Source organism: Momordica charantia (genome assembly GCF_013281855.1).
Source record: "Momordica charantia cultivar OHB3-1 chromosome 9 unlocalized genomic scaffold, Mcharantia_2.0 BLBB01000009.1, whole genome shotgun sequence".
NCBI lineage: Eukaryota > Viridiplantae > Streptophyta > Magnoliopsida > Cucurbitales > Cucurbitaceae > Momordica > Momordica charantia.
In genome coordinates this window covers 14342270-14355817 of record NW_028275167.1, presented here as the reverse complement: position 1 = coordinate 14355817, position 13548 = coordinate 14342270, and the positions used below count along the sequence as shown (strand labels likewise).

Genomic DNA, 13548 nt, shown 5'->3' with positions numbered 1-13548 from the left:
GAACATACATAGGACATTTTTGGATAATTTGCAATGTATGGTACTTTGGGGAAAATGTGAGAAAAACGTGGTCAAAGTTGGAAGAAAATTACAGTTTTCTGTTTTGCAGGAATTGCGAATTGCATCTAGGGCAATTTGGGAAGTCAACACCTCCAAAACGTGCGTTTCACTTAACGAAGGGCAACAAATTCATTTCAAATGTGTTTAAATGAAGCAAAAGTCGTGAGTCCAAGTCAATGAGAGGTTGTTGGGAGAATCTTTAACACATTTCCTCCTAAAATGGTGAGAAGTCCAACCTCTTTGAAGGCCTATATAAGGGAGTCTCTCCCCCAGCAGCAAATAATCTCATTTTCATCTTCATTTGTTTCATTCCTAGCTGTAGTTCTCGTTAATAAGCTTTGGAGTTATGTCTTAGTTGTTTGTTCCTTGCATTTTCACACTTTTACTTATTGTGTTACTTTTAATTCAAGTTCGTACTTTCATTCTTCATATATTTTGTTCTTTTAAAGTTCTTAAACGAGTTTACACTCCCCTCACACTCGAGAGAGAAGGGGGTTAAGCTAGAACTCCTTGTACGTCGTTATTATTCATTTAAATTCAATGAAAATTCTTTCTTTTATGTTTTTGTGCATTTTCTTTCCTTTAATTATGTCCTAATTTATTTATCAACCTCTCTGTGGAATGCTTTAGCCAAAATGATTTGATTTCGAACATGCTCGGGATTTGGCCAGATTGCACCTAGTGTAATCTTGAGTTGGTTTCTAAAAAATTATCTTACGTCTTTTTTCCATTTGGCCACTGGGAAATTGATTTGTGAACTAAAGCCCAACTCTGAGAAGGGTGTGATAGGTAAAATAATAGGAAACCAACATGGGATGTGACTTATACATAAGCGCATAAAACACGGTCCTAGACATAGGTCATCTGACCCATAAATGAAAATGAGTTGATAAATACTTTCTAGTATTGAATCACACATAGAAATATGATTGTAGGTTACCCTAGCCTCTACAGCACCCCAAAGCGGTTCGGGAAGGAGTAGAACTCATATTCCCAAGTTTAGCGAAATTGTGGCTGGCGTAATTTCCCTAAAGTATGTATCTTCCATATTTTCCATCAAAACTAAGGTAGGAAGCAGATAGGTTGTGTTTTACAAAATTGCTTGATATTTGAAGCCCCTGGTTTTCATTATTTCGTTCATAAACCACAATTGCATTCTTGAACCATTTCACTTCATTACTTGATTTTGAAAGCACAAGTCCCTGAAGATTAAACCTTGGATTACTCCAAAGTATTACTTGTGACCGTGTACGTTTGCACATGTCTTTTATCTTTTAAAGGTAAAGAAAGTCCCAACATGTCTCCACCCTAAATTATACGTGTTTGAGTAAGGCTTGAAGTTCTAGTTATTCCCGTTACCTACATAATAAACAGAAGCTAGGTAATGCAGTCCCGAGTTTTCGGGTTATTTTTTTTTTTTAAGTTTTAAATTGAGCGTTTGGATTTTCCTTTAAGCTGTTAAATTAAATTATTAGTTTTCTAATTTGAAGTTCTAATTTTCGGTAAATTAAAATTTAAGTTTATTTCCGTTAGTTAAATTAATTATGATTTTCAAATTTTGGGAAGAACTTTTAGTTAAATCTTAATTCAATGTTTGGAAATTTAATTTTTCCGTTTTGGGACTTTATTTTGAGTTTTAAATTAAGTTAATCTCTTAATTAATTTATCAAAATCCTTTAAAGTAGGTCTTCTTTCTAAAAAAGGATCAGGGAAAATCCCTTTTATTTAAAGACATTAGTAATGTTTTTGGTTAATATCATTATTTTCCTTTTTGGTTTTTAGTAAAAGAAAAGGAAAAGGAAGAAAACAAAACAACAATTAAAATAGAAAGCCCTAGCCTCCACGGAGTTTTCTCCTTCTTCTTCTTCTTCAACCCCAGCCGCCACCCCCCCATTGGATTTTTCTCCTCCGGCAACCGGTGATACCAGCGGCGACTTGACAGCACACAGCGGCGGCGGCGGCGGCGCGGCTTCAACCTCATATGTTGTCGTTCCAGCGGCGGCGCTATGCTTTGGCAGCAGTTCGCGAATGAATCGTGCGGTGTTTCAATGGTCTAGTCCCCATGACGGCATCGACGGCGGCGTCTGCATGCGGGAGCTCCGACTTCAGTTTGATTCCGACCCGGTCGGAGGTGGTGCGCGACCTCGCTGCAGCGGCGGCGCTGCCTCCACAAGCCAGATATGGCGGTCACCCTACCGCAGCCGCGGTGTTGGCTCAGATCCGGCGACCCGAGCTTGAATTTGTGATGCTCAGCCCCGATTCATGATGATTCCTTTGTTCCGGTGACTTTCAGTGTTGACCCATAACCAAATGAAGCCCGATTCACGATACCCACCCTTGTATGAAGTCAATTTGCGATACCCGCTCCCGACGACATCTTTTCGACGCTTACCCACCCTTGTACAAAGCTTGATTATTGATACCCACTGGTGTTCGAAGCCAAATCCATGATACCCAACCCTTTCGGCATCCTTTCGACACTTGCCGACACTAAAACGAAGGTTGATTTGAGTTACCCATTCCTTTTCAGCGTAGGACCAGCAAGCCCGAGACTTTTTGAACTCAGTTTTGAAGTGCCGAGCTTATTCGACAACGACCCACTCCTAACCCAAGAGTTTTTAATGTGAGTTAGTAGGTAACGAATCACGTCAAGCTTGGTTTCAATTAATTTAAGTGTTTCCAATGGATTTCTAATGCAAATGTAATCTCGTTTGTTTTAGGGAATACTTCGGCGAGCTTAGTAGTGTTATGGTCATTTGTAAGTAGTTCTTACTTGGGGGATGTTTGTTGTTTAAATATGTATGAATTGTTTGGAGCTTTGTGTTTATTATTTATTAATATGTAAGTTGATTGTGTCTTTGTGAATATTGGTTAATAATGATAAGTAGTTTGAATGAAATCATGTTGTTTCTGGTTGTTTATAACTGATTTGCTTTGCATTATTGGATTTGGTGCTTAGTGGTATTCATGGAAGCATTATGGATTATGAATGGCTTTATCGTTGTATAGTTGTGTTCATAAAAGCATACTGAAATAATGTAGGAGAAATCTGTTGTGTTGCGCATGCATGTTGGACATGTTATCTCATTTTTAGCTTACTGTTTTTTGTTCTGGAAGCATGCTGGTTTTATTGTAAGTTGAGTGCTGCATGGGTTATGGCTGAAAAGCATGTAGGTCTCTGGTGACAGTTCCGCGATGTAATAAAGTAAATGGAGAACTAACAAGGCCAAAAAGGCTGACACATCACTAGTTGGGTATCGAAGCTCCAGGTGCAAAGGTCGGGGATCGATACCCTAACTTGGTAGAGATGAGTGTCGAGGCTCTGGGTACAAATGGTCGGGGGTCGGCACGGTGATTATATTTTGTTGAATTAGTATTGGGTCTTGATGTAGTGGCGGTCAAGGACCAATACGTTGAGTAGTCGTCGATACCTTGGGGATAAATGTCAAGGGTCGTCGATGCACAGTTCAAGGCTTTGGGGATAAATGGCAAGGTCGAACGCCAAGCTTCTGTAGATGAGTGTCGATCCTTGGGGATAAATGGCAAGGGCCGATATGATTCGAGGAGTTAGACTTGGAGGACTAACACGATGTGATTGGTTAGAAGTTGCTTGGAGGCCAAGTACCATTACGTTTAGTAGTAGTTGAGGCCTTAGGGATAAATGTCAAGGTCCAACGTCGAGCACCGTAGAGAATTGTGGATGCCTTGGCTATGCGAGGTCAGGGGTCGGTACGACTCGAAGGAGTAAGTCTTGGAGGAACTAAGAAAGAGAACTAGCGAGTTAAGATGTAAGGATGAGTTTGACATGCATGGTGTATGTTTAGTTAAACTTATGCATAAACTACTTCTTTCAATATGTTTCTTTTTATTTAAAGCTTGAAGTTATTGATAAGCATGATGTGTGGATTTTTTTGCAAAGCATGCTGTTTGTGCATGACCCTTCAAGTATGTGATGCTTACTGGGTACCGTGGTTGTACTCACCCCTTATTTTTCTCACCAGACTTTGTAGGTAAAGGGTTACTCTTTGGAATGGTGGTGGCGAGGAGGAGGCTTGATCGGAAAGACCATTAGCTGTGCTGCATGCATCTAATTCTTTTAGTTAGGATAGTTGAAATTATTTCATCTTGTAGTTGTGTTGTTAATGGGTGGTTTTGTTTAGTTTTATGGTTTAGAGGATATTTTAAGGTGGCCAATTCATTATTCTTTTTAGAACATTAATTTTGTTAGCTTCTTGAACTCTGGGACTGTAATCTTCTTAGGATACTTATGAATACATTTGTTTAAGTTGATCGAACTTGAGTTAGCTTTTGCTTCGTTGTCATTCGAGGTTATATTCATTTAGTGGATGGTCTATGGTTAGTAAAGGTTTCCTTGAAGAGTTTGGATAATGTTAAGTTGGTAATTAAATGGATTATCTGTAAAGGATTTGAGTTCTCTTAAATCTTTAGTGTTGTTGTTTTAATTGTACAAGCTCTCGATTATTGAAATCAGAATAGCGCAGAAGAAGTATGGTAGTTTTATTGTTTAGTCTTGTTGTGAAGATAATTCTCTTGTTTAAGTGAACATTTTAGGTAGTCTTAGTAACGGTCCCCGTTTGGAAATATTGAAAATCCTGGGGCGTTACACAGACAATTCTTATAAAGATGGTTATCATTACAATAAGAACAATTGAGTTCATTAATTTGGCAAACGGTGGAAGAGGCAGATGTGCTGGTGTGTTCTTCATTTCCAAGGCCATCTCTTTAAGCATTTGGTTTGTTGTCACCATGTCCTTCTGCATCGAGGTTGCTATGTCCAACGCCACCATACCTGCTTGATCTTGCTTCTTAGGTGCATGTTTCGACCTTTGGGAACACCATAACTCATTATGGGAAGCTAGATCCTCTAAGATATCAACAATTTCGTTGAAGGTCTTCTTTGTGCAAGCTCCATTCGCGACGTTATTAAGCATCATCTTATTTGGATGGTCCAATCCTCAGAAGCAATGCTCGATCTGGATACATGTGTGCAATCCATGGTTTGTACACTTCCTTAGCAACTCCTTGAATCTCTCCCATGCCTCATGTACTAGTTCATGACTGTATTATCTAAATGTGACAATCCTCTCTCTTATGTTAGCATGGTGAGTGGGAATGAAATATTTTGTAAGGAACTTCTCTACTAACGACTCTCAAATGGTAATTAATCCTGGTGGGAATGAGTTAAGCCACGTTCTTGCTTGGTCCCTTAGAGAGAATGGAAAAAGAGTTAATATCAAGGCATCATTAGTAATACCTGGCAATCTAAATGCATTTGCAATTTGAAGAAAAGTTTTAAGATGGTTATGAGAGTCTTCATGTTCACGCCCTCCGAACTGTCCCAATGTCTGAAGCATTTCAAAAATAAGTGGTTTAAGTTCAAAGTTGGCGGCCTCTGGAATAGGATTCAAGATGACTGAGTCTAAATTATGGAAAATTGTAGTTGCATATTCTCGCATGGCTATGTCTCTATTATCTACCATCTGGATATGGTTAAACTCCTCATTATTTTGTTGACCTCTATCTCGACCCTCCATATTGCCGTTTACATTGTCAAATGGTGGATCTGGAACTTTGTCCATAAATGTGATGGTCTCTCAATCTCGCTTTTAGGATGTTCTTATACTTCTTTCTCTTTTTGTTTTTCTAATTGTTTTCTAAGTCACTGTTCTTTTCTCCCCCTACGACAGGTTTATTCAATTTCAGGATTGAAGGGCAAAAGAAATGAGTCTGTTCTCATGCATTAACGATAACCTTCGAGGTTTGATGTAAATAAAAAAATTTGAGAGCAGAAACGACAATTACAAAAACCGATCACAAAAAAAAGACTAAAACAAATTGTCCTCGGCAACCACACCAAAAATTTGTTTGGGAATTTGAAATTGAAATAATGAATAGAGCGCAAGTGTATACCTATCACAAGTAATAAAATGGAATGAGTATTCCGAGTATCAATCCACAAGGACTAATGAAATCTTTTTTCTTATTTTATTTTTATAAAACAATAGTGATCATCTACTTTGCAATTGATTTTGAGGTAACAGATATCACAATTGATGTTGGTTTTGATGTTTAAAAACTTAATGAAATAAATCCTGCCGAATTACTTCAAATTAGCTAAAAATATATACAATTTTTCTTGCTAGGCACTAGGCGCCTCTATTGATTTTTCGTGGGTTCTACTTTGTAATCCTCTTATGTCTAAGTGATATTGAAGAGATAAATTCATTTCTAATATGTCTATTAGAAAAGTAGACTTATTTTAATAAAAACCAATCGTAACCTTGGGTCGAGGTCCTATGTGTAGTCTACCTAAACGATGTCTAAAGCTTTTCTCCCTAAAGTTAAATCATTTTAGCTGTGGAAATATATCAACCTTTTTAGAATTGATGTTTGGTTAAAATGGTAATTGGCCAAATTAATCTTAACTTTTTAAAACAATTTTAAATGATAAAATAGGTGAAACCCCTTTTTGCCTTACAAGATTTTTAAAAGTTTTAGGTAATTATCCATAATCGGGCTTGGAAAAACAAATTTAGCTCATCATTTCAAAGGAAAACAAAATTGAATGATGTTGTAAATGAAAGACATCATTAAAATAAGAATAGAATAATAACAAACTATAAATGGTGGAGTTGTAACCCGAATGACTATTACCCGTTCTCTTTCGAGATTTAGGGAGGTCGATTCTGCAAAATTGTGTGATTACAAACTTCGTAGAGAGAGAGAATAGAGATGTAAAATAATAAAACTTGTTGAAATTAATTATAATGGAGTTCAAAACTTAACACGGAAAAGTAAAACAAGCTGGAAAATAAGTTTTAACTAAACAAAGAATTGTAAAGACTAAGCTTTAAAATAACAAATAACTAAAAAAAACTAAAGGAAAAACTAAATAGGTTAAGAACAAATTGTAGAAAGCTTGAAAGATGATCATTAGATGATGAAGGAAGTAAAGGAGGCTGCTGTATTAATTTATAAGCGGCTCCAAGGTGGTTAGGGAGTCGAGCTTTTTGTGGAGAACCATCCTTTAACAACTTCTTTAACTTAATTTGTTATTGAATTGACCTCTTTGCTTGCATGTATGACACATAGAGAAGCTAAGAGAAGCTTTCAAACACACCAAAACGTTCATTTCTCATTCACGACAATTTCAACACTAGACAAGGTGTCTGACACCTAGCTGGGTAATTTCCTGCACAAAATCATAATTTTTTGTTATAAATCAACTCTAAATATTATAAAAAATGTCCTTATAAGATAAATCCGAATGAAAGGCTTTGAACACTAAAGTAAGTTTAAAATACAATTTCTGAGTGTAAAATAATGAAAAATAGCACCTAACTAGCTTCTTTTTGACCGTGTAAACAAGAAAAATCAATTATCTCGCCATCACACCATGTAAAGAAATAATTAGAAAGTGGGATTTAGTAGAAATTCATATCATTGATCATAGAATTAAAAGCTGTCATCCCTCCAGCGATACTTCCACCAGAACTCCTTTCGAAAGGCCATCTGACTCCTCCCAAAAAGCAATAACCACCAAGGGCTCCCAATCCTCCCAAAAAGCACCTCTCTATGTCTGATTGGATCCAACAAAAGAATCCGTCAGCCAACTGGAATTTCACCGAGAGATAGAGGAGAGACCTACCAAGGAGTCCACAGTTGAGCCCTTTTTATCATGATTGTTCTTTCTCAATGACTCATTAATCAGGCACCTTTTACCTACTGTGCCCAAGCCTTGCACATTCCATGACAGGATCTTCAAGAGACACGAGACGAGCCCTCCTTTCTCTTCGATCCATTTCTCCGCTCATAGTTGATTGTGGATCTTAGGTCATTAAGTTCTTTTTTTCCTTTTCCTTTACCTTTATTGTACCATTTTTCAAGTCCTCATCTTTTGGAATCAGAACAACTTTGTCATTTAAGATGTCCAACAATTGACGAAAGTTTGTTCCATCTGATCCATGAACAACCAGTTTAAATCGTCTTCACTCTCTTGTGACTCTTCGTTTTGCAGCGAAATGAGGACCGAAAAGCATTTATCACCTATCAAGTTAAAAGTTTCCATATTCCACAAGTCTAAGGGCATATTCTTGATTTTAGTCCATCCACCATAGGACAGAATTACTGACATTCCACCAGGAGAGCTATTATTCCAGACTTCAAACACCACCGGGTAGTTTCCCATCATGCACCAATCCTTGTTATGGCATGAAGATCTTACTTTCTCAGAGTCGTGGCATGTCAGCATCACTTTGTCGAGGTGGAACAGATTGAGCATGTTGGGTTTTGACAAAATATTGGAATTAAAGTTGTCCTACATTGGAAGAATACAATGATGCTCTCCATGTGCTAGAAGTTGTCCCACATCGGAAAAGTACAAGGAGGAGATGTGTTTCAATTACTATAAAAGGAGTTCATGGGCTTGAGTTTTAATCATCTCAATTGAAATACTTTAAGCCTAATATACTAGCTCTAGTTAAATGAGCGGTATTTGCTTTGAAAGAGTGTTTTTAGTGTAATTGGGGTCGGGGAGAGAAATCTGTGTGATTGTAATAATTTTTCACATAGTGGATTTTCCCTTGTGGGCCGTGGTTTTTTCTCCGGTTTGGAGTTTTTCCACGTTAATTCTTGTGTTTCTTTATTTTATTGCTTTCTTTAAATTTCTCAGTTATTTTCTGCTTATTCCTGCGGTAGAAGTAGGAGATTTTTCCCAACAGAGCATACATTTATCATGGATAAATTCCTTAAAAACTAGTTTAATTTTATGCCAGTCGTCATGAACTTTTGCCTGGTAAAAACTATCGTCTACTCCCATGGTAGGTCATATATTTCACTATCCACTTGAATATAAGCTTCAAGAGAAGTTGGCTTTCTGACTTCCTTCTCCTGTTTGAATAGAACTTCTTGGCCACCCAATTCAGCAAAGGTACAAGACTTTTCCATTTGAGAAGTACCACTTTGTTCATCCATCCTTTTAGCCTTATTCTCCATTCCTAGATAGTTCAACCTTTTAGTCTTATTCTCCATTCCCAGATGGTTTCATAATCTCTGCTACAATTCCCTTTTTATTCCTAAGTTTCTGTGCCCACATGTTTGTCTCTCAATTTCTCCATTTCATGAAAAACTTGTGGTTTCAAAGCAACATCAAGTCTCTTTCTTCTAAACAATATAGATTTATCCGACTTCTCGAATCCCAATCGAGCATGGAGACTTTATGCTCCACTGCTCATCTGGTTGCTTTGGCAGAGGCTACCATGGTTTGGTTATATAAGGAAACTCAGTTTATCCATCGACGGTAGTGAGCTAGGCAGAGGGAAGAGAGATGAGAGCAAGAAACATGTTTTTTTTTACATGGTAGATATTTTTAGAGTGTATGAAAATTGTTAAAGCACGAGAGAAAAATTGCCAATGGAAGTATGAAACTAATCCAAAAAGGAAAAAACGTGTGTTATGTATATGAATTGATATTTGTTCAAATATGTCTTGTACACTCTTAAAATATGGTATTGACATCTAAGAATAAAATTGCTGAATTGAACTAAGGAGATGAGCGTAATGGAGATAATTATGAAATATGGACAATGAAAATTTAGTATGTATTGGGAGAGCAAGATATTTTAGAGGTATTTAGCAATGTGTTGACAGAGCTTGAAAATGACAATGTTGTTCAACATATGAGAGACAAAGAGGCTTATGGAACCTGGAAGATGAAAAAATCACTAATTCGCATCACTTAGCTTGAAATTTGGTGGATGTTTGGGATTTTCGATTTGAAATAAATGAGTGGAGTGCAAGTGCACACCCGTCACAAGTAATAAATGGAACATGTATTCCAAGTATCAATCAATAGGAACTAAAGTTGTCTTTTTAATTATTAGAACAATGGTGATCGGTGATTATGTAATTCGTTTTGTGGTAAAAATTAATAGGAACAGTGTTGGTTTTGGCGTTTAAAAACTAAATGAATAAAGTCATTCCCAATTACTTTAAATTAGCTAAAAAAACATAAAATAGGGAATAGCTAGGCGGCAGACGCCTCCCTTGTTTTAAAATCGATCGGTTCTACTTCTCAATCTCCTTACGTCAAACTGATGTCGAAGTCCTAAATCCCACCCTAATATGTCTATTAGAAAAGTGAATTTAGTTTAATAAAAACCGACCATAACCTCGAATGAACCTTTATGTCTAAAGTTTTTCTATTCAAAGTTAAATCAATCAAGTTGTGAAATAATTCAACATTTAAAGTATTGAATTTTGTTACATGAATTGGACAAATCAAATCCCTTTCAACTTTATAAGATCAACTTAAGGTAAAAAAAGGCGAGAAAACCTTTTGCTTTTGCTATCCTTGAGATTTAGCTTAATTGAATGAAGTTAAAATTCAAAACATGATTAAAGAAAGAATGAATGGAGAAACAAACTGTAAATTCAGGAAAGTTGTAATCCAAATGAACCTAACTCTTATATTTCGAGACTAGCTAGGGGAGCGAAACTCTTTTTATTTCACAAAAGATGTGTGATCACAAAGTTCTTCCAATATAGTAAGAGGAAAACAAGATGGAATGAAATAAGAATAATGCTAAAATTTTATGAACGTAGGATTGAATAACAAGTAAAAGAGCAACAAACTGGAAATTTTGCTAAAACTAAGTAAAATGTGAAAGAACTAATTTTAAAATGAATAACTAGCTAAAAAACTAAGCTTAATCGAACTAGGCTAAGAAAGAAACTTAGAAAGCTTTAAATTTGACCCCTTAGATGATGAAATGAATGAAAAAGCTGCTGGAATTTATAGGAAGCACCAAAGTTGTTGAGTAGTTGAGAGATTAGTGGAGAACCAAAGCTTTTTGACTAAATTTATTATCGAATAAGTTTCTTCCCATACATGGATGACGTAGGGGCCAAGGAGAATGCTTCAAACAGAGTGAAACCTGCATTTTATTAAGGGTATTTTGGGTAGCAAAGGTAGGTGATAGGCGCCTAGGTGGGTAAATTCCTGCAAAAAAATAAATAAATTTTAATTTCCATCAAAATTCGACTCTAATTGTCGCCAAAAAGTACAATAGCTATCAAATTAAGCCTTAAGGTACGGTAAGCAAAATATAATATAAAAGAACCATTTCTAACTCCTTTTTATCCTTGTAAACAAGTAAATCACTATAACTTCCGGCACCAAAGTTAGGTAACTCACAATTAAGTTTTACACGTACAAAAAACGTCATAATCGTAATATGAGACAACACATGAGCGAGATGTCAACCTTTTTGCTTTATTGCTACTGCCCAATGCTCTAGCATCAAAATCTACTGCAACCAAACAAACTTGGTGTTCTTCCAAATCATCCAGATTTTCTCTCCTACAACTTTCGTTGCTTAAAAAAAATAGTAAAAGCAATTTTTAAGGGATTTCATCCCTAACTATTTAGGCTCTATGTAAAAATATCGATTTAAGGCCAAGCAAAGTAGACATGTACTTGTTTTTTCAAATAATAAAAATATTGTCAGCCTAAGTATGTTGATCAAGCATTCAATAATAAAACTGAACATTACTCGATAATAGAAATTTCGATACTCAAGAAATATGGTTCACACACAAAAGATATCAACCTCCCTGAAATGGGTTTAGCTCAAATACAGCATAAAATGGTTCAAGAACAAAGAAATAATACAGTCCATAAAGAAGGCAATTAAGAAGGGGAAGAAAATATAATAAGTCTTCGTTTTAACCGTTGACTGTGGCTACCAGCTGTTGCAAATTCTTCATTCCATCGTTAGCCACCTTCTTCAAGTATATTCTCCCTTGTCTTTCCTTTCTTTTTTCCAAAAATTCCCCTAGGGATTGCTACTTATAACACATTTCTTTAAGCATTTATACAACCCCTCAAAATTAGGGCAACAAAACACAAGTTGTACAAACATCAGTAAAAAACGCACGTGAATTAGGTTACTAGTCGTTTTTGCTTCCATAATCATTGCTCCAGTATCACAAGGTATTGGTCTAGGTAAAAAATAGTTGTTCAGTGACAATCCTCAACACTCTATCCATGCATATAATGTCCAAAATACAAGAATTTAGTGAACTTTTTATAACTTTTGAATGCAACACTCACAAAGAGCTAATTCTCAAGATCACAGTGACTAAGTACTAAAGACTCATGAAAAATAGAGCTCGGGTCCTTAAAAGCACAACAATTTATTCAAAAATAAGGACGCTCTCTTATGGAGAGTTATTAACATGCGATCGTCTATACCAAGTGCAGGTTCGAGCACTGTTGCGTACCTTCTTGGAGATTTTTGTCGATCGTTGTTCCCCACGCTTAGCCCAATCAAACACGCCTTTGCAAGATTAGACCTTATCACATTGCCGTTGAGATTGAATCTATTATTGGGATCTGACAGATTAGATCAAGACTCTTCAATGCCTTCAATCGCTGGGGCTTTACCTTTAGCAGGATCATACACGAACTATGACTTTTTCTGCTCAATCCGAGATTAACTCTGGTTACCCTCCGATCGAATATGGTGATTCACGATCTACTAGTCGAGTCAAGGTTTGGTTTATTCCTTCCACCTATTCTTTCAGTGTGGCAAACTTGTATTTTGCCTTACCTCGCTTTGGAACAGGTCGATTCGAATATGTTTGTTATGAGATAGACATCGATCAAAGAAATGGGCCTCTCCAGACCAGAGAGGCTCAACCAAACAACGACGAAGGGAAGACCTGAAGGGATGTGAATCCCAGAGCGGAAGTGGACCGTTGTTCGTGATTTTTGGGAAACAAAGTCAAAACTGTTAAGAAGAAAATACAGGGGAAAACCATACCTTTGAAGAACTTTTCTTCAACGAATTCCCCTCGAACACCACCACCAAGTATTCCTCGCTATCCTCTTGGGTTTCGAGACCGTGCTTGTGGGAGCACCTCGTTTGGAATGAGAGGGAGTATTGAGAGAGAGCTTGAACGAGATAGATTCTTTTTGGTAGTTCTGTTCTGTTCTTTTCTTTGCAGAACAGTTCTGCAATCCAAAAAGAGAAGAAGAATGACGTGGGCTAACTCCCCACGTCATATTAACTCCCCACTCCCCTACAAATTTGCAGGGGGTTTAATAATATTATTAATATTATTATTATTATTAATATATAACGAATATATATATATATATATATATAATCATACTAATTAATAAAAGTTAATTAATTATTAATCTAATTAATAATTAATTAATATATATATATATATATCAAATAAATAATTAACCCTTAATTTTTTATCACATGAATGGAATCATATTCTATAACATTTCTCTCGTATAACCTATAGTTCTAATGTACATCTTATGCACATTATTTTTAACCTATAGTTTTAATATGAATCTTATTCATATTAATTTTATTTGAATCTCATTCAAATCATTTCTCTCATAATATATAGTTTTAATTTATAATTAACTATATATTATAATGTATC

The 13548-nt window shown here is 36.1% G+C and overlaps 1 long non-coding RNA gene across 1 annotated transcript; it reads left to right on the top strand.

Annotated features, from left to right (window-relative positions):
• The first annotated feature begins 1803 nt into the window (after positions 1-1803).
• LOC111024432 (uncharacterized) lies at positions 1804-4355 on the top strand. Its single transcript, XR_002603333.2, has 3 exons — positions 1804-2683; positions 2781-2818; positions 4062-4355. It is a non-coding gene; the product is annotated as an uncharacterized LOC111024432 (long non-coding RNA).
• The last annotated feature ends 9193 nt before the right edge of the window (positions 4356-13548 follow it).